This window comes from Salvelinus alpinus, chromosome 11 (assembly GCF_045679555.1).
Source record: "Salvelinus alpinus chromosome 11, SLU_Salpinus.1, whole genome shotgun sequence".
In the NCBI taxonomy this organism is placed as follows: Eukaryota; Metazoa; Chordata; class Actinopteri; order Salmoniformes; family Salmonidae; genus Salvelinus; species Salvelinus alpinus.
Window position 1 is genome coordinate 33,780,628 of NC_092096.1, and position 21,137 is coordinate 33,801,764.

The 21,137-nt window shown below is 41.5% G+C and overlaps 1 long non-coding RNA gene across 1 annotated transcript in view; it reads left to right on the forward strand.

Annotated features, from left to right (window-relative positions):
- Positions 1 to 6,500, forward strand: part of LOC139533415 (uncharacterized) — a 36,765-nt gene extending 30,265 nt beyond the window's left edge. Inside the window, exon 3 of the long non-coding RNA XR_011666739.1 lies at positions 6,269 to 6,500. This is a non-coding gene — a long non-coding RNA (uncharacterized lncRNA). The remainder of the gene's footprint in view (positions 1 to 6,268) is intronic.
- Positions 6,501 to 21,137: the final 14,637 nt, after the last annotated feature.

The window sequence follows — 21,137 nt, forward strand, 5'->3', positions numbered from 1 at the left end:
TATAAATAATGGGTCCAATGTGTGACATTGGGATGAACATAAAACATTTTTGAAACAAAAATAGAAAGGATTTTTCAACATTTCCACATGTAGGGTTACTTGGAGGAATACTGTACATGCAAAATGGTCCATAACTCCACCCTATATGACAACATAGGCCTAGTACTATACATCCTTTAAGCAGGGTTCATACAGACAGACATTGGCAAGTGAAATTCAAGGAATTTCAGGGACTTTTTCAACCACTGAACCTCAATGTTATACAATTGTATAATTGATATAACTGTACACATAGGGCCCAATATAGAACCCCCCCCTCACCATAAAAAGCACGCAAAAAGTGTTTTAAAAAAGTAAGTCTTTACCGGTAAGAATAATATTTTTTTTAGGCCTAGCCAATGCATTTATATTCAAATTATTACTACATTCTAAAATATGTGAATATAATGTGGACTTGCCTGATAAAATAAATTGGATGCGTGGAGATTTTTCTGAAGCCCATGTGGCCAACGCAGGCACACATAATAAACCCATGAATAGCAGTAGCATTAGGCTCACCATTTGAATCTCACCATGGCTGTTTTTATATTGAGAAAGCGAACAAAAACCAGGTTCCTTTTGTAATGGAAGGCTTTGTATAGAAAGCCAAGTTGAAGCCAGCATTCGATGTTGTTTTCCTCATCATAACCGCACGTGGTGTAACCGCCCCTTGTATTGTTTAACATTTTAGGTACAACATGGAAACCCAAATATATTTGTCACTCTAACGATGTGTGCTGAGAGTCGGGAAGCAAGAGAGTGAGTGTTTTAATAAATAATCGTAACATAATTTTAAAAAAGAAGCCACGAACAACGCACAGACATGACACAGAAACAGAAACAATGACGCCTGGGGAAGGAACCAAACGGAGTGACATACAGTTGAAGTCGGAAGTTTACATGCACTTAGGTTGGAGTCTTTAATTAAAACTCGTTTTTCAACCACTCCACAAATGTCTTGTTAACAAACTATAGTTGTGTCAAGTCGTTTAGGACATCTACCTTGTGCATCACACAAGTAATTTTTCTAACAATTGTTTACAGACAGATTATTTCACTTATAATTCACTGTATCACAATTCCAGTGGGTCAGAAGTTTACATACACTAAGTTGACTGTGCCCTTAAACAACTTGGAAAATTCCAGAAAATGATGTCATGGCTTTAGAAGCTTCTGATAGGCTAATTGACATAATTTGAGTCAATTGGAGGTGTACCTGTGGATGTATTTCAAGGCCTACCTTCAAACTCAGTGCCTCTTCGCTTGACATCATGGGAAAATCAAAAGAAATCAGACCTCAGAAAAAAAATGGGAGCAATTTCCAAATGCCTGAAGGTACCACGTTCATCTGTACAAACAAACACCATGGGACCATGCAGCCATTATATTGCTCAGGAAGGAGACGCGTTCTGTCTCCTAGAGATGAACATAATTTGGTGTGAAAAGTGCACATCAATCCCAGAATCTATATCTATATCCACAGTAAAACGAGTCCTATATCGACATAACCTGAAACGCCGATCAGCAAGGAAGAAGCCACTGCTCCAAAACCGCCATAAAAAAGCCAGACTACGGTTTACAACTGCACATGGGGACAAAGATCGTACTTTTGGGGGAAATGTCCTCTGGTCTGATGAAACAAAAATAGAACTGTTTGGCCATAATGACCATCGTTATGTTTGGAGGAAAAAGGGGGAGGCTTGCAAGCTGAAGAACACCATCCCAACCGTGAATCACTGGGGAGGCAGCATCATGTTGTGGGGGTGCTTTGCTGTAGGAGGGACTGGTACACTTCACAAAATAGATGTCATCATGAGGGAGGAAAGTGATGTGGATATATTGAAGCAACATCTCAAGACATCAGTCAGGAAGTTAAAGCTTGGTCGCAAATGGGTCTTCCAAATGGACAATGACGCCAAGCATACTTCCAAAGTTGTGGCAAAATGGCTTAAAGACAACAGAGTCAAGGTATTGGAGTGGCTATCACAAAGCCCTGACCTCAATCCTATAGAACATTTGTGGCTAGAACTGAAAAAGTGTGTGCGAGCAAGGAGGCCTACAAAACTGACTCAGTTACACCAGCTCTGTCAGGAGGAATGGGCTAAAATTCACCCAACTTATTGTGGGAACTTGTGGAAGGCTACCCGAAACGTTTGTCCCAAGTTAAACAATTTAAAGGCAATGCTACCAAATACTAATTGAGTGTATGTAAACTTCTCACCCACTGGGAATGTGATGAAAGAAATAAAAGCTGAAATAAATCATTCTCTCAACTATTATCCGGACATTTCACATTCTAAAAATAAAGTGGTGATCCTAACTGACAGGGAATTTTTTGATAGGATTAAATGTCAGGAATTGTGATAAACAGAGCTTAAATGTATTTGGCTAAGGTGTATGTACACTTCAGACTTCAACTGTATATAGGGAAGGTAATCAGGGATGTGATGGAGTCCAGGTGAGTCTGATGACGAGCTAGTGCGCATAACGATGTTGACAGGTGTGCGCCATAATGAGCAGGCTGGTGACCTAGAGGCCAGAGAGGGACTGTCATGATATTTCATTACCATATCATATTGTGAATAAGCCCGCTAGGCTACATAATTTGATGTCATGGTATCCAGAATAATTCATAGGAATAGCATTGGGTGTTGCGCAATAGTATATCCTGCACAATTGCGCACAGTAGACTCCGTGTCCAATCCGGGCCACAAAAACATGAACTCATTACCTTGATGCTTTCTGTGTTGAATCTTACAAGACCCTGCTGTAAATCGAGCAGACAACAACAAATGATCAACATCAATTTGCTAGAGATATTAGATCCAGCATGGATCCAGGCACAATGGTCTTCACCGACGTAAGGAATGAGAATCCAAAATATACTGGACATTTCTCACTAACACCTTCTTTCCAGCACTTGACTTTGAAGACGTGGCGGGACACACTCAGAATATGATGTATCACACGCTTCAATGGGCCTGCTACCGTAAGAGGTAACAAACATTACTGCACATCCCAGGTGAGGAAAAATACTACAGACACTAGAAAAACTGGGAACGATCCAATGTGAGCCAGACAGACAGGAAAAAGTGGGTGAAAAACATCAAAGTTGTAAAGTAGGATTCAGATGGTAGAGCACACAGACTCAGAAAAAACACATCTGGGAAGTGGCCATTTCGAAATATTCTGGACCTTTTTTTCCAGCACTTGGGCTGATGTGATAGCCATTCCATGCAACATCAGAAAATTCCTTCCTGGATCAGATGATGTTTGAAAACATCAAGGCGTAATTAAACAGCTCAACACCGAAAGGCATCCGACAAGTATTATGCTAAATTATTGAAGAACAGTATTGATTTAGGTTCTAAGTATCAAGGTACGGTAACTTTTGATTAGAAGCATTTGATTTAGCAATCACATACATTTCTGAGGGATTTGTGTGCCCATGAAAACAGTTTTCACCCCGTAACACAAGGAGACACGAAGTGTTATGTAGTTACACGGTATTTCTGAGATCTCTACACAAAGAACTGTCAGACAGCCAGATCCAGGATAACAGTTCAATGTCTATTTCATTTTATTTAACTGTCACTTCTACTCCCGCTCCCCTCTGGCAATCGACGTCGCCGGTCTACTAACCACCGGTCCTGGCAACCCGTCTTCATGCACACCTGGCAGCCCTCATTACGCACACCTGCATCTCATCATCAGTCCCGCCTGGACTTCATTACTCCCTTGATTACTCACCCTTTATATAGTACTGTTAGTAGTCATCAGGGAGTATTGTTTGTGGTTCCATATCAGATGCTGCTCTTGGTTTGTATCGGTCCATGTTCATTATTTTTAAACTCACTAACTGCACTTGTTTCCTGCCGCCCTGCGCCTACGTTACATGAACTGATTAATGCTTAACTTATGATATAACGACAACTGACACTGCCATAGATGCAAGGACAGAAAAGTTATGTTTCATGTCACACGATTTTGGACAAATCCGACAAGACAGCAAACATAACCATAGGTTTTAAACCAACTTGTGAATTTGACTGAGTATAGATACAGTATGTTCCCCCATTATATCTTAATGTAATGACATGAAAAAAATTGCACATTATTATCAATGACTTGTCAACAGCTGTAACAGGTTTTCCAGTGTAGTTTATAGAAAGACCATATACAGTGTACTGTAGCTGTACAGGAGCAGACATTAGGTTCCCAGGTATATTCACAGTACCAGCCAGTCAGACACAGTCTCCATCCTGATACAGGACACACAGCACACCATGCCTGTCCACAGCTAAAATACTACTCTGGCTTTATCAATAAGTGGCCATCTAATCATCCCCCAGTTCAATTTGAACTGAATATAGCCCTGCCCACCCACCGCAAAAACAGCTTAGCACTGGGCAGCCAGGCGAAAAATGGCTGCCACCACACCCATCACCTAGGAATGAGATGAGCTAGCAACCAATATTTTGTCTGTTTTCAGGGATGGAGTGGGGTTCGAAGAGATTGTTGTTGAATATGACCCCCTGTATTATTGACAGGGTAGGATAGACATTGAGAGATGGGACCAACCCAAGCAATAGGAGAAATACACATTTCTCCAAGATATTTTCAGTATCTGTGGATATGAAATCAAATCAAAATCCAATCAAATTGTATTTGTCACATGCGCCGAATACAACAGGTGTAGACCTTATTGAGAAATGCTGTCTTACAAGCCCCTAACCAACAATGCAGTTAAAAAAATTGAGTTAAGAAAATGTCTCTATGTGTTCCTGGAAATGTAACAAAAATATTTCCTCAAATTGATGTGCCTCTTAGAATGGGCAAGCCATTCACTTTGGGCAATATGCCCATATTTAAACTTAAGTGTTGCAGCTGTGATATTTTTTAGGAATTAGAAAGACAATGAATGATGCAATATTTTCACGCTAGAGGGAGAGTTTTGCGCTTCAAATTAGACAGGTGGCATAGAAGGGGAATGACGGAGCGGAGGACAGAAATAAATCCACAGGAATTTACCACTAATGAATGGTTGAGGGAGAGGATTCTACCTCTACGGCAGAGAGTGGGAGAAAGAAAGAGAGAGAGAGAGAGTGACAGGAGGAGAATGAAAGGTGGATATAGTAGAGAAGACTGAGATGAGGAAAGAGAGTGATGGATAGAGATTGGGAAGGATTAGATGAAAAGCAGGTAACAGACATAGACTGTCAGATAGAGGGAGGTAGAGAGAACAGATGCACTCACACGAAAACACACACGCACTTTCTATCGGCTGTCATGCTGGAGGTTAAAGGTCTCCTGAGATGAGCTCTGCTGTGCAATATCCATGCTTCCGGACCAGTGCTCAGCCAATCCCGCGGCCCGATCAAACTGACAGCCAGCGGCAGGTCTCTCCCTCGCTCCACCTGAGTGGCTCGCCCTGCCGGGGCCCAGCGAGGACCCACAGACAGAGAGGAAGTGTCAGAGCCTGGCCCCGTGCACCACAACCACCAATACTAATCATACACCCTATACCCAAACTAGCCTGCATACTACCGTGTACCTGTCAGACTGGGAATCAAACGACAGAGAGGAGAGAGAGCTGTGGGAGAGTTTAAACTAGGAGAGAGAGAGGGTGAGATGAGGGAGGGATAGAGGAAGGAAAGTAGGCAGAGATAGAGAGACTGTTTGGGGAGAGAGCAGGACAGGAGATGGGGAGAAAGGTGAAAGAGGTAGATAGAGCATTTGAATGAACACTTGCGAGCGGGGGAGAGTAGAAAAAAACCCAAAAAAGACAGGAGAGAGACAGGAGACATGTCTCACCCGGCTAGTTGATAGAGAGAGGGAACCATGTTCAAGATGAGAACATGTTGTTTTTTTCATGTCAGTGGTTCACCCCTTTCACCCACAAGATTGACACGGGAGCCTTAACATTACATAGTCTGGAATTGATTTCAGAGGCTGTAGACCCAATTCATTTCCGTCTGTTTGAACCTGAGTCAGGAGTGAGGCTGATAAGCAAGCTATAGAGCCATTAACCTACAGCTATCCCAAGAGAGACCGAAGACCACATGACACCATTGATTTACAAACTCCTTACATTATTACCATTGTGCATTCTACTACCGTAGAGGGCACATGCACATGTGCAAGCACTCACACACGCACACTGGCCTACATACTGTGGCTTATCTCCCCTGTGTCCTGAAGTGTTTGTGTTTGTGTTTCCTCTCTTTAGGAGTAACAGGCGAGGTCATCACGTATTCCCTCTGGAGCGCTGAGTATTGTGCATCGCAGAAGAGAGGCGTTTGATCTAGCGTTGGAAACAGGAACTAAATGTAAACATGCCAAACGCCTGCGCCCCGTGGGAAATCAGCCCTGTGAGGACGTGGCGGAACACACTCAGAATATGATGTATCACACGCTTCAATGGGCCTGCTACCGTAAGAGGAAGCAAACATTACTGCACAACCCAGGTGAGGAAAAACGCTACAGACACTACAAAAACAGGGAACGATCCAATGTGAGCCAGACAGACAGGAAAGAGTGGGTGAAAAACTTAATCAAAATTGTAAAGTACGATTCAGATGGTAGAGCACACAGACACATCTGGGAAGTGGCCATTTCTAAGTGGGTAGTCATCAGGACCAGTGGTTGCAACCATACATTTGACATTCTAAGTGTTCTGACAAGAGGCTTGTGCACCTGCTTTAACATGCACACACGCACGCACGCACGCACGCACGCACGCACGCACGCACGCACGCACGCACGCACGCACGCACGCACGCACGCACGCACGCACGCACGCACGCACGCACGCACGCACGCACGCACGCACACACACACACACACACACACACACACACACACACACACACACACACACACACACACACACACACACACATATTCTAAATCAATGCTTATAGCCCACCGTTCTCCAATCAGGCCCCCTGAATAGCTAGGAGGAGCTGCCCTAGTCTGGAAGCTGAGCTCAAACAGCAACGCCAGAAGCGAGGCTAAATTACATTGTAAACAAGCTGGCTGATGACTAATGTAACAGTTCTCCACACACAGGAAGTAGAATTAGGACTGGGGGAGTAATCCTTCACTACTTGGCTGCTGATTGGAGTAATGACTGGGGGAACAGGTAGCCTGTTAGAAGTGGTAGCCCTGATTTGTGCTACAAGCTCTCACAGTCTCATGTCAGAATTAGACGTTCATCCATGTTTCTCAAACGTCAAATTTTGAAGTCTTTAGGGTTAAGTTTAGGCATTAACTCAGAATTCTTAAGGTTAGGCATTAACTCTGAATGATTAAGGTTAGTGTTAAGGATTGGGATAAGCTTAAAACAAAAATATCAAAAACAACTTTCGATCGGATTCGATAATCCGTAATACGTGTTATTTCGAAGGGAAACTAAGAGATCTTGTTGAGTCATCAGGACCAGTGGTCGCCACCATACATTTCACATTCTAAGTGTTCTGACAAAAGGCTTGTACACCTGCTTTAAACCCTGTTCAATCAGTGTATACGACATAAATTAAACACCCACACACACACACAAACATGGCATTCTAAATCAATGCCCATCTCCAGAGATCTGTACATAATGACGAAATGTTCATGTCCCTAACAATGGGAGTCGTTGTCCAAAAGGTAGGGAGGCAGGCAACACAGCTTAGGTCCAAAATAAGCCCAAAGAAACGCACTGGGCTTATTTTGGACAGATTTTGGCCAGAGTGAAACATCTTGCTTCACCTCTTCCATCGGCCACCGTTCTGGGGGTTAAGAGAGAATAGGTAGCCTGGTATAAGTGGTGTCGTCCCAGCCCTGATTTATGTCCTGCAGGGGCAATCTCAGGGGTTAGCTTTTAGGCAGTTTGGCATGAAGTCAAATAGATTATGTTTAGTCTTGTTGTCATCCATTCAAATAGATGTTGTTTAGTCTTGTTGTCATCATCTCAAATAGATGTTGTTTAGTCTTGTTGTCATCATGTCAAATAGATGTTGTTTAGTCTTGTTGTCATCAAGTCAAATAGATGTTGTTTAGTCTTGTTGTCATCAAGTCAAATAGATGTTGTTTAGTCTTGTTGTCATCAAGTCAAATATATGTTGTTTAGTCTTGTTGTGATCCATTCAAATAGATGTTGTTTGGTCTTGTTGTCATCAAGTCAAATAGATGTTGTTTAGTCTTGTTGTCATCAAGTCAAATAGATGTTGTTTAGTCTTGTTGTCATCAAGTCAAATAGATGTTGTTTAGTCTTGTTGTCATCAAGTCAAATAGATGTTGTTTAGTCTTGTTGTCATCAAGTCAAATAGATGTTGTTTAGTCTTGTTGTCATCAAGTCAAATAGATGTTGTTTAGTCTTGTTGTCATCAAGTCAAATAGATGTTGTTTAGTCTTGTTGTGATCCATTCAAATAGATGTTGTTTGGTCTTGTTGTCATCAAGTCAAATAGATGTTGTTTAGTCTTGTTGTCATCAAGTCAAATAGATGTTGTTTAGTCTTGTTGTCATCAAGTCAAATAGATGTTGTTTAGTCTTGTTGTCATCAAGTCAAATAGATGTTGTTTAGTCTTGTTGTCATCATGTCAAATAGATGTTGTTTAGTCTTGTTGTCATCAAGTCAAATATATGTTGTTTAGTCTTGTTGTCATCAAGTCAAATAGATGTTGTTTAGTCTTGTTGTCATCAAGTCAATTAGATGGTGTTTAGTCTTGTTGTCATCAAGTCAAATAGATGTTGTTTAGTCGTGTTGTCATCAAGTCAAATAGATGTTGTTTAGTCTTGTTGTCATCAAGTCAAATAGATGTTGTTTGGTCTTGTTGTCATCAAGTCAAATAGATGTTGTTTAGTCGTGTTGTCATCAAGTCAAATATATGTTGTTTAGTCTTGTTGTCATCAAGTCAAATATATGTTGTTTAGTCTTGTTGTCATCAAGTCAAATATATGTTGTTTAGTCTTGTTGTCATCAAGTCAAATATATGTTGCTTTGTTTACTTGGAGAGATCATCAAATCAAATCAAGTTTATTTTATATAGTCCTTCGTACATCAGCTAATATCTTGAAGTGCTGTACAGAAACCCAGCCTAAAACCCCAAACAGCAAGCAATGCAGGTGTAGAAGCACGGTAAAGTTAGGACCCAGTAGGTGGGACGCTGGAGAAATGGATAAGCTTATAAATATTGGGTGATACTACTGTTAACTATTTGAAAGGAATTCTTTAGCAGAGAAAAACATAAATGTGCTGAACAAAAATATAAACACAACATGTAAAGTGTTGGTCCCTCATTTCATGAGCTGATTTAAAAGATCTCAGAAATGCACCATACTGATTGGGTGGGCCTGGCTCCCATGGTTGCGTCCCTGCTCATTCATGTGGTATCCATAGATTAGAGCCTAATTAAATAATTTCAATTGACTGATTTCCTTATATCAAATTGTTGCATGTTGCATTTATATTTTTGTTCAGTATAAATATGAACTTTGTCTTTGTCTGAACAACATTCTTAAGCTCTGTCTCTGCTCACACAGGAACACACACAAATGTGCACATACACGCACAATGACAGGACTGTCTTGTGAGTGTATGACACTTGCTGGACATTTTGTCACATTTGTACTTCTAACCAGAGACGATGTGTCAGAGCTTGAGGATACATGAAACTCTCTCTGTCTATCTCTCTCTCTCTCACACACACACACACACACACACACACACACACACACACACACACACACACACACACACACACACACACACACACACACACACACACACACACACACACACACACACACACACACACACACACACACACACAGGGCAGTAACTTAGTAACAGTGTTGCTGTAAGCAGGGTTGAGCCAATTAGGCCATGGGGGAACAGGATGTGCCGTGTGACAGTAGGGACCCTCTATCCCCAGTCAGTACCTGGACTGACTCGGACCAGATAGGAAACACAGACACACCTCAGAACAGTGTCAAACTACTGTGTTGTACCTCTGCACAGGCAACAGGTGAGACAGCACTGACAGAGAGATAATAAGTTGGAGGAATAGAGATAGGGAGTAATGTATGGATGGTATAAAATGCCTGCAGGTGTGAGGTGGCCACTGGGTATGGCAGGTGTGGTATGTAAGGACTCTAAACAACCAACACCGGTAAGCTACAAAGAGATCAGTAAAATACAGAGCAGGCTGGTGGGAGGAGCTATAAGAGGATGTTTGATACCTATCCATTACTTCCATTCCAGCCATTACAATGAGCCCATCCTTCTATAGCTCCTCCCACCAGCCACCTCTGGAAAAATACCTGTAGAATCCACAATATAGCTGATCAACTGACTCCACAGACTCACCTAACATTTTCACACTGTTTCTCTACCAGCTTTCTCTCATATACATAGCCAGTCAGGACAGTGGCTCTGCTCCTTAGCCTTGATTTTTGATAGTGAACAGCTGCCATCAATTAGATCAAGTGAACAGCTGCCACAGCCTGTAGGGAGTCAGTAAAGTGTATTACCGTATGGTCAGATCTTCCCATAGTACTGGGTCTGCTTTTTACATTAGCCTGTTACCAGCTACACCCCTCCTGTCTGTCTGTCTGTCTGTCTGTCTGTCTGTCTGTCTGTCTGTCTGTCTGTCTGTCTGTCTGTCTGTCTGTCTGTCTGTCTGTCTGTCTGTCTGTCTGTCTGTCTGTCTGTCTGTCTGTCTGTGTCTTTCTCTCTCTCTCTCTCTCAGAAAACACACACTTGCTTCCCACCTTCTCCAGACCCCAGAGAGTGACAATCCACTCTCCCCTTCCTTTAAGTGCTTAGAGTACTCCTCAGAGAGAAACAAACAGTCCTCACACACTTAGTTCTATTCAGTGTGTGCCACATTCCAGCTCTCTGCTGTGCGTTACATGCTCCACCAGTGGTGATTTTAGCGTGTTAATCTAGGTGGGGCAACAACAAAAAAGTAAAGTATACATGCCAGCAAAGCCACTAAACAATACATGAATTGCACTATAATGGTGACAAACGGTGCCCACAAACTGTTAGGGCCTACATAAAGCTGTCCCAACAGCAGAGCTTTCCTTTCAGCACCATGGAGTGAATCCTTACCACCGCTACCCTGGCTGTCAGCGGAGCCTTGTCTGGCAGCGAAACAGTTCATTCAGCCTCATTTACTGCCTTTTCAAAAAACATAGCTGATATGGCTGACTTGCTTATATAAATGTGGTTTCTAATGACAATCGAGATGTACAAACTTTTGCATAAGGGAACGATGAGCGGATAAGAGGCAATCCGTAATTTCGATTAAGACATGAATGTGCGAGCTAAAATGGATGTGGTCAATATAACTATTTGTTCAGCACTTTTGAACTGTATAGCGACAGAATTCAGAACATGGGCCAGGGTTCTTACAGTATTCTCCCTGTACACCAAATCAGAACCGTAGGATAAATTAGGGGGCATATAAGCAGACAATGAAAGCTTTTACAAGATATGATGATGACATTTCTGTAAAACAGGCTATAGGCTACATGTGCACCACCAAGTCAGAACAGTAGGCTAAGTTATGAGGAAGAAATTGACCAAATTATTAGGGTGAGGCACATGGGATTACTATTATTAACAGATTACTACACAATATACACTTAGTATTACTTTCTAAGCTACAGTATACATATCTCCCTGGCATATTGCATAATTTATGCAGCAGCATAATATAAATATTTGGACCTTGTTGTGCTGTGCTCACTTGAACTGGAAGGTAGTGGTGTTCCTTCTTGTACTTTGTCATCAAAGTGTGGTATTCTCTGGATTGATGGTGCTTTCAAGAGAACTGGGAACTCTGAAAAAAACAAAGTTGAATCATGACGTCAGTGAACTTCAGGTCGGAGCTCTAGAAAGAGGCCAGAGTTCCCGAGTTGGATGACTGTTCAAAATGTATTTTCCCAGTCGGAGCTTGTTTTTTTCTGAGTTCCCAGTTGTCTTGAACTCACTGAAGTCTAAGATTTCCCAGTTCTGAGTTTCCGGTTATTTTGAATGTGGAAGAAGTCATGGGGGATTGACAGCATGGCCAATGTATCCAACCTTCCCTGGCCCATGGTGTTGCATGTGAACGTTTATTATTTTAAGCTTGGAAAAGAGACCCTTAACCGTAGACTTGGACCCCACACCCTCTCCACTGAATATCAGGCTAATGATTGCTTTGCAACGCTTGCAGTTAGCCACTGATTCCTTCTAAACTCATTGTTGAATTTGCGATTTCCAACTTGTTGTGTAATGTTTATGGCCGATGAGCACCGACACATTTTATCTATAATTTATCTTCATATGACAACGATTGAAAAGGATTTGCCAGTAGATTGTCGACTTGATTCATGATAATGACTGCTTGTCTAGCTTACTAGCTAAGATTTTGAAAGTCTGATGTTGACAGTCCAATCAAAGACACGGTAGATATAACGTTATTTGACATAATTGTATCTGTGGCCAATGACCTTGAGCCTTCCTGGATGGGCACTTCTAATGTAACTCTATGGCAGCACCCAAGTGGTTTGAACTTTCTAGCTCTCCCTGTAAATTTTGCGGTGATGTAGTGTCCCCATGTGTGACAGAACACTGAGCCAATCACGGTTGAACTAGAGAACATTACCAACTCCTTCACTCTATTTTCCGCTGGCTTGCCCCACCACCACAGAAAGCACTGAGCTAGGCTGAAACAGCTGCATTTTGGAGCTGCCTTACTCAAGAAAACAAAAAAGAGACCATGTTTGTATGCAGTTTTATTAACTCAATTATTTTTGTTGTTGTTATTGTTTGCAAACTGATATGTGATGAGTATTAATGCCAAAATGAATGACAGGTCGCCACTGTGCTCCACAATGTCAACTCTGTGTCCTCTTTCTGATGGAAGATGAATATCAATTGCATCTATCAAGCTGTTTTTACAATCAAGCCGTGGCCCTGACTCCTGCACACCTGCACACATTTTCTACTCACACTGAATAATCTACACAACAAACAGCATGGTGACTTTATGCTAATGAAGACTTTCAACGAGAGTGTCCTGATCATCTTCTCTTCCTTGGGACCTAAACCATCCCAAAACAAGCGTTTGACTACAGCACAGAAACACACACACACATACACACACACACACATACTCCTCTAAAATCATCAAACTACAGTGTGTGTGAGTGAGGGGTGATTAGTCACAACGTGAGATTGCGTTTGTGTGCATGTGTGTGCACTGGTGTATGTACGCGTGTTTGTGTGTGTGCCTTCATGCACTCTTGTTTGTACTCCTGTGAGTGTGTGTCGGCAGTTGCACTGGCGTGTTTGTTAAACAAATATAGAAAGGCTGGGAGAAATGGTAATTACAGAGCCTCAGGTACGTCTGGGATCAAGATGGTAGAAACAGCTTGGTTAAAATAGCGAGATGAGACTCTCCACTACTCTGAATGACAATGACAATATCAAATTACCAGTCCTGCCGAGCACAATCAAGTAGCAGGAAGCTACAAACGGATCATTAACCCCCCCCAATCACTCACACCCAGCTAAACTCACCCACACGCTCAGAGATGAAGGCTTCGTTAGATAGGCAGCACCTTTTTGTTGTTTTGAAATTGCCAGAATCTGTGTTTTTGTCGGCAATCGAATGCTGCCTGTCGTCATCATGTAGGGCAATTAGAATAATTAGAATAAAGAGCTGGAGAAATTGCTACACACACACACACACACACACACACACACACACACACACACACACACACACACACACACACACACACACACACACACACACACACACACACACACACACACACACACACACACACACACACACACACACACACACACACACACACTCCTGCACACATGTTATTTCTGTAGAATGCAGGGCAATTATGATAGTGATGCCTGGCTGTGTGGCCCTCTGCACTTTACTATCTACCTCTGGGGCCATAGTAATGCTGATATAGACTGACTAGTCTTTGATGAGCTGCTCACAGGGACTGTTCTAATGATGGACCCATGCTAGAATCACACATAATGAGCACTGAAATGACTACAACTCCCAGAAACCCCCCCCCCCCCCATGAGTTTAGCACTTTAATGAGGTCATAGGTCATATCAGGAAAACACATTTTCAGCACACTTTGTATAACATTTTCCGACTGAAAGTGACGTAGAATTGCTCTGAGGGTAATCAGCCTCTATCTTGCATGGTTCGTTTTTTTGTAGTGATAAAATCTGAGTGTGTGCTCATTCCAGTTGTGATGCGTACCTAATGTGCTAGATGCTATGCACTCTGCTGTATGTATGTAGCGCTTCGCTAGTCTGCTCCAATTCCCTCACAGGGGGCTGATCGTGATACGGGCTACGGATAGTAAGACAGAACATCAACATAACTCTCAAGTCACATTACTTCAAAGAGCCACAATCAGGGTGAAACACTCACGCTGTCATACAGAGCTGGGAGGGAGAGACTCTTCATGTTTATCCATCCTGAAAAGAACTCTCTCTCTCTCTCTTTGTACCACCCTTTCTCGTTTCTCTCTCTCTCTCTCTCTCTCTCTCTCTCTCTCTCTCTCTCTCTCTCTCTCTCACTTCATTCCTTCATTCTTCCCTCTTCTCTCTTTCCCCTTCTTGGTCTCTCCCCCTTTCTCTCAGTTTATTTCTGTATGAGCACTTTGTAACATCTGCTGATGTAAAACGGGCTTTTTAAATACATTTGATTTGACTTCATTTATTTGGTTTCCAGAGTGATTGAGCGTGGCGTGCAGAGCAGTGCAGTCAGTCAGTCAGTCATTTGGCGCTTCGCTCAGCTCCGTCCTCTCTGCTCTGTGCTCGCCTTATCTCCCCTGACAGAGGTGTCTCTGTGCCACTCTTCAAACAGCAGATCAGGAGAGGACTCCTCTCTCAGCTCCCTCTGACATTAAGAGACTATCGACTCCTTCTAAGTGCTTAAATAAACTCATATATACATCCCCTGCCAGTCAACTGGGCTCGGTCGGGACAGACACTGTTCGCCAATGTCTCTGTGTGGCTCGGCCTGAGGGAGAGCTGTGTGTGGTTTTGAGTGGGGACCTGTGTGTGTGTGTGTCTGATCTTGCATGTGGTTGGTTATAAGTGTTTGTGTGTGAGTATGTGTGTGTATATGTGTGTATAACTGCTCCCCAGACAGACAGTAATTTACCAAAGGGACACAATCATTATTACCATTAATATGTAGCAACATCTGTTGATTATCTTAATACTGAACCATCAATTGTTTTGCTGACGGTTGAAATGGGAAAGGTAGCAATCGCTTTCATGGGGGATTTTTTCGGTGATTCTCATAAGAGCTACAGCTGTGGACTATGGATAGGGCTTGGAAAACACACACACACACACACACACACACACACACACACACACACACACACACACACACACACACACACACACACACACACACACACACACACACACACACACACACACACACACACACACACACACACACACACACACACACACACACACACACACACACACACACACACACACACACACACACAGACCACTCTCTCCCCCACAGTGTATGGATGTTGATGGACACAGTGGCTGATGTTAGAGCTCTACCATTTCAATTACCTTTACTTACCTCTCTCTCTCTTTCTCTGCCTCTCTCTCGCTCTATCTCCCTCCCCCTCCCCCTTTCACCCTCTCCCCCTCTCACCCTCTCCATCCCTCTTCCCATCTCTGTGCATTTCTCCATCTCAAGGAACAAATGTGCACCTCGCTTCCAGGGGGTTTATTTTCAACTTACAGAAATCCCTTTTTCTCTGTTCCAGTCAAAGTGCTTTTCCTTTTTCATCTGTAAAGACTGTTTTAGGAGTGATGGACAGAGGTAATAAAATGGAACAAAACACTTTCCTCTCCTGAACACAAAGAACACAGCAGCACAGTCGGAGTGACTGATATCCACTCAGCCGTATAATCGCATTTCACTGGGATAATACCAGCCACTATCAGATGTCATTTGTTTCATCAAAGGATAAACTGCTCATTAACGACACACAGAAATACCTGGATACTTTGTCATTATGCTTGAAACATGATATACCGAAGGATGGACGATAAGATGTTACACCTTACAGCAGGGGTGTCAATCTCAGTCAGCGCACCGGCCATATTGAAAAGGTACAATACATTTGCGGGCCAGACATAGACTATTATGTTAGGCCTATTTTTTGTATAGGCCTAAAACTGCCCTTTATAATGTCCACTTACTGTTTCCTATTTACATAGGATTCTGTTGTCGTGGGAATTCTACACAGGGACACTCAAAGTCCATCTTAAATGAATTATTCTTTATGGAGAGGTTGGAGAGGTTCCAACCAACTCAATGCACCAACATGACGATCAGGAGCTCTACCGGGCAGTCTCGTTATTTCTCTTACATACTGCAGACAAGTTACTGTATATTTGCATGATTTAGCTTATTCATCATTCATAATTAATTCATCATTAACATTTTGCTTCATTCATGTGACCGACCAATACTGGGTCTTGCATGTGACAGACCAATAGCTCACGAGGCTTTTACTCTCTAAACTGAGACCTTGAAACTGAAAGGGAGAGACACAGAACCATTGGCAAATATATTTTTTAAATGTTGGTAGCGGACATTCCAAAATGTCCTGGAAGAAAGAAAATAAACACCTTAATCAGTCCTAAAAAAATCTTAATCTTAATCGATTTTACTGAATTTTGGGCAGGAAGTCTTTATAAACCCATACGTATACAGAATTGTACTTCACACACATCAGACGATACAGGGTCCCATCAAGCGGAATAGGCACCTTCAAAAGTAAACAATCCCAGAGCCCTTCTCTTGTAATCATTGACATTTTGAGCTGTTGCATTGACATACAGTTCTGTACAAACTGTCCCTGGGACATAAACTACTCAAGATATGAAACCTGTTGTTTAACAAATCTGCTAGGACCTTCAAAAAGTTGGTGCTGGCTTATCAGCTCAATATTCAGTGCTTAAAACATTTACTTGGATCTACTTATTCTGGACACAGTTCCATGTAATGGAACACAGATTATTGTTTTAGATTATATTACTTACTTGACTCACTGGACACTATTCCACGTAATGGAACACAGATTATTGTTTTAGATGACATTACCTTCTAATTTAAATCACTGGTGCTACCCAAACTATAGAACAATTATTAATAATAATTGGAAATGGTCAAAAACGTGTCTAATTCAATTAATTATTCATACCTCTGTCCCAAATTTCTCCACTCAAGCAGGCTGTATCCCTTACAGCCTGCTTGAGTTCAGTGTGTACTGGCGGCTATCTACTGTTCCACAGGAAGCTTATCTCCAACCCAAACACCAGATGGCTGCCTCTAATTTAATATCAGTCCTAATGCTCAATCCCTCATTTTTGTCATGTGACCTTGTATTGAATTCTTCAAATTACTAAGATATTGCATTATTAGAGTGCAATCTGAAAGCCAATTACCATTTACTTTGTTACTTTCACTAGTCTCCATATCTGTTTCCCTCAACTTGGACTCCCTCCCCAATAGGAAGACCTCAATCACTACTGCTAATACACTCAGATCACTCTCAAACAATGTTCTGCTTTCCCCCCTATTGCAAGGTTTAAAACAAGACAACACAAACATAATAACTTTCTCCATATTGGAAGGCATTGTTATCATTTTAGTATACCCTAACAATATCACTCTATATTTGTATTACCAATCTCTGTTGGATGTTCACTTTCTGCCTCAATATTTATTAAACGTCTATTATTTTAAGATTCATATGTAATGCTTTGGAGGGATCCATATGTATTAACTGGGCTTGCACTGTCTATCAGTCTCCTATTAGATGGCATGGTGCTCTGTCCATAATAAGTCTCTACCTAGCAAGCTAAATGGTTGAGTAGGTGAATACAGAAAATAATTGGGTCTATTTAACAGGATATGGGGTTTATTTCAAAATGTATTACCAGGGTGGAGGAAATCTCATAAGTGTTAACTTCTTTATGATAGGGGGCAGCATTTTCACTTTTGGATGAATTGCGTGCCCATAGTGAACTGCCTCCTACTCTGTCCCAGATGCTAATATATGCATATTATTATTACTATTGGATATAAAACACTCTGAAGTTTCTAAAACTGTTTGAATGATGTCTGTGAGTATAACAGGACTCATATGGCAGGTAAAAACCTGAGAAAAAATCAAAACAGGAAGTGAGAATTCTGAGACTGGTCAATGTTCAACTCATCGCCAATTCAATTCCCTGTAAGATATGGATCTGTTTGCACTTCTTACGCCTTCCACTAGATGTCAACAGTCTGTAGAACGTGGAATGAAGCTTATGCTGTGTTGTGGGGCCGGATGGGAGGGGAATGAGTCAGTGGTCTGGCAGATTGCCAGTTCTTGGTCATGCGCTTTCCTCATGATATCGCCTTAGATTCCATAACTTCTACAGACATGAAGGAATGCTCCGGTTGGAACGTTATTGGATATATACGATAACAACATCCTGAAGATTGATTCTCTACTTAGTTTGACCAGTTCATTCGACCTGTTATATAACTTTTGGAAGTTTTTGTCCGAGTTCGCCTGCACTTGCGCGAGCGTTTGAACATGTGCACTAAACATGCTAGCAAAAGTAGCTACTTAGACATAAGTAATGGACATTATCGAACAAAACAACGATTTATTGTGGAACTAGGATTCCTGGGAGTGCTTTCCGATGAAGATCATAAAAGGTAAGGGAATATTTATGATGTAATTTCGACTGCAACATGGCGGAGAAATATTGTTATATCTGAGCGCCGTCTCAGATTATTGCATGGTGTGCTTTTTATGTAAAGTTTTTTTGAAATCTGACACAGTGGTTGCATTAAGAACAAGTGTATCTTTAATTATATGTAAAATATGTGTCTTTCATCAAAGTTTATGATGAGTATTTCTGTTATTTGACATGGCTCTCTGCAATTTCTCCGGATATTTTGGAGGCATTTCTGAACATGGTGCCAATGTAAACCGAGATTTGTGGATATAAATATGCACATTATCGAACAAAACATAAATGTATTGTGTAACATGATGTCCTATGAGTGTCATCTGATGAAGATCATCAAAGGTTAGTGATTAATTTTATCTCTATTTCTGATTTTTGTGACTACTATCTTTTGCTGGGAAAATGGCTGTGTTTTTCTGTGGCTATGTACTGAGCTAACATAATTGTTTGGTGTGCTTTCCCCGTAAATCCTTTTTGAAATCAGACATGTTGGCTGGATTCACAACATGTGTAGCTTTAATTTGGTGTCTTTCATGTGTGATTTCATGAAAGATTGATTTTTATAGTAATATATTTGAATTTGGCGCGCTACATTTTTTCTGGCTTTTGGCCAAGTGGGACGCTACCGTCCCACATATCCCAGAGAAGTTAATAGTTTTATTGGTTAGGGGTAAGTCAAGTCCTGTACAGTACTTTAACATCATCTTTATCAAATGATCCATAAAGGAACTTTAGTTTTCTTGGTTTTCTTATATTTCTTCAATTTTTATACAAATTAATTTAAATTGACTTAGGGAAATCAGTTGCCGTGTCCCTCAATTGTTCGCGGATGTTGTGTCTCCTCCTGTGCAGCTCACAGTAAGGGTCTGGTCTGGGTGGGTCTTGTCCTCTTTTGGTCAGACAGGTATTTTCCTCACACTTCATAAAATGCCCCACCGGTTTTCCTCGCAGACCCCCACTGGAAAGCTCCTCATCAACGAATCATCCTGGTCGTGGAAATTCTACACAGGGACATTCAAAGTCAATCTTAAATGAATCATTCTTTATCATCAGCGCACTGGAGAGGTTCCAACCACCTCAATGCACCAAGTAAACATGTCGATCAGGAGCTCTACCGGGGCAGTCCCGTTTGTTCTTTTATATACTGCAGACAAGTTATATTTGCATGATTTAGCTTATTCATCATTCATAATTAACTCATCATTAACGTTTGCTTCATTCATGTGACCTACCAATACTGGGTCATGCATGTGACAGACCAATACCTCACGAGGCTTCTTCTCTCTAAGCTGAGACCTTGAAACTGAGATATCTTTCGTTCTCAAAACAAGGGTCTGGGCGTACTGCCAAATTGCAGATACTGATAGTAAGGATTCGGGCCAATCAATCACTTGCATGAACACAGAAATTGGTTACTAGAAAAGCACCAACACAACATTTTCCATCACACTGTATATAGCATTTTAAAATATTAAAAGAAAATAAGAAATAAATAATATTTGTCCAGCCTTTGCTACTATGATTGCAGATGGTTATTATATGCTGCAACCCTATTCAAAAAGTATAACTCCAAATAACAAAAATGTATCTAGTTGGAGTTGAATGCAGCATTGCTGTATGGTCAGCCAGGTCGTGAGACTGTGAGATCTAGTTACAGCCAGCCTAGGTTACTGTTCAAATGTTGCTGTAATAGGCCTACGTGTTTTTCATTTGCATGGTGTTTTGTTGCAGGTTTTGTTTCTTGGTTATTCATTGTCAAGCTTTAAAAACCGAAGCCAGACTGCAAAATTTTTGGAGTCTAGCCAGTGGCGACCCGTCATTCAGGGCAGGTGAATAAAATAAATATACATTTATATATATACTTGAAATATATATATATATATTTGTTTTTGTTGTTGTTGCCTGTTTAGCATGTTATTTTGGCATTAATACATGTCACATATCAGTTTGCAAACAATGTAAGAATTTTGTTAATATAGCCGGATACAAACATGGTCTCTTTTTTGCTTTCTTGAGTAAGGCAGCTCCAAAATGCAGGTGTTTCAGCCTAGCTCAGTGCTTTCTGTGGTGAAGGGGCAACCAGCGGCAAATACGGAGCGTATGGGTTGGTAATGTTCTCTAGTTGCACTGTGATTGGCTCAGTGTTTTATCACTCATGGGGACAATGCGTCACCACAAAGTCTACGGGGAGAGCACGGAAATTCAAGCCCCTTGGGTGCTGCCATAGATTTACATTAGAAGCACCCATACAGGAAGGATCAAGGTCATTGGCCACA